Here is a 1344-nt window from a genome sequence, read left to right as displayed (position 1 = left end):
AAAACCCCTCTATCAATCAAATTTGATTCCTCCTATCAGCTTCTCATCTTCTAGTTTTCTGCACTCCTTCGGCCTACAACCCGTACTTTTCTTTTCTCCACGCATCATCAAGTTGGCATACAAGTTTTAGGTCTCACCTTTCCTCGGGCCCAGCCTCAGCCCTTTTTTTGGAGGAGAGCATCCCTAATCAGTTATTGGGATGTTCATCGAGTTCACATCAAATCTCAGCTCAAATTAGCTGCCGGGGTCCGAGCGTCAAAGAACTGTTATTCATTCCTGTCATTAAATCTTTTAATTGYTCCCTTTTGTCCGTCTGAGTCTCTCCAGATTGAACTAAGAAGGTAACTTGTTTAAAACCATTGCAGTTCAACACTGAGATCATTTTTACCTTTAGAGTTTGATGAATCACATCCTGTTGAGGTTTTGGTTGGTGTCGGGTTTTCAGTCCTTCCTGTTGTCATTGTCATCACTTTGGGTTTGGGTTGTTGTGTTGAACCAGGCAGGAAAAAGAAAACTGAAAACATAGAATAAAAACGCAACCAAAAACTTTACAGGTTAGATTCGCTTTCCACAACTGCAGTCACAGTTTCAGCTTGTTGAAGACATTTTTGTTTTAGAAAACTGTTTAAGTTATAATACATATCTCTTTATCAACAAACAGGAAGTAGTTCATCATATTCTCACCTGGTTTTTCCCTCAGAGGTGAAATCCTGAAGCTAAACTCCTTCATGTCTCCTTCAGGTTTAACTTGACATYTGAATAACTCAGAAGGTTTTGATGTGGAAACATGAGGAGACGTTGTGAAGCTCACAGTGGCTGAACAGGCAGATTGAGTTATGGTTTTAATATTTACAGCATCTYTRTTATCATRCAGCCACTTCACTGASTGASGACATCTATCACCATATGATGACACAGAGCAGATCAGGATGGTTTCATTGTTGATCTTCTGTTCAGTCACTGAGGAAGATGAAGATATTGATACAGTAACATTAAGGCTGACTTCATCACTTCAGTTGTAGTCATTATATGAGTTTTTGTTGTAAAAAGTATTCTGAAGGGAAAATATAAATATATAAATACTCACAGTTAACAACAGACAGATCAGCCACAGACTCTGCTACTTGTTGTCCTGATGWKTYAAACCGTCTGCAGGTATAAAGTCCAACATCCTGCACTGAGATCTTCTTTATAACCAGAGAACAKTTTGMTGTAACACTCAGTCTGTCTGGTTTAGTTCTGGAATATTTATGAATCTTCCCAAATTCATACAGTGGTTCTGCTTTATTTCTTTGACCACTGAATATCCAGGTAGTGTTATCACAAGTTTCCTTCTGGTCTCTA

The 1344-nt window shown here is 38.7% G+C and overlaps 1 long non-coding RNA gene across 1 annotated transcript in view; it reads right to left on the bottom strand.

Annotated features, from left to right (window-relative positions):
- LOC108165748 (uncharacterized) overlaps nucleotides 1-469 on the bottom strand; it is a 4017-nt gene extending 3548 nt beyond the window's left edge. Inside the window, exon 1 of the long non-coding RNA XR_001776076.1 lies at nucleotides 389-469. This is a non-coding gene — a long non-coding RNA (uncharacterized LOC108165748). The remainder of the gene's footprint in view (nucleotides 1-388) is intronic.
- Between the last annotated feature and the right edge of the window lie 875 nt (nucleotides 470-1344).

The sequence above is a fragment of the Poecilia reticulata genome, linkage group LG21 (assembly GCF_000633615.1).
Source record: "Poecilia reticulata strain Guanapo linkage group LG21, Guppy_female_1.0+MT, whole genome shotgun sequence".
NCBI lineage: Eukaryota > Metazoa > Chordata > Actinopteri > Cyprinodontiformes > Poeciliidae > Poecilia > Poecilia reticulata.
The sequence above is the reverse complement of the archived record's forward strand: the minus strand, read 5'-3'. Positions and strand labels throughout refer to the sequence as shown.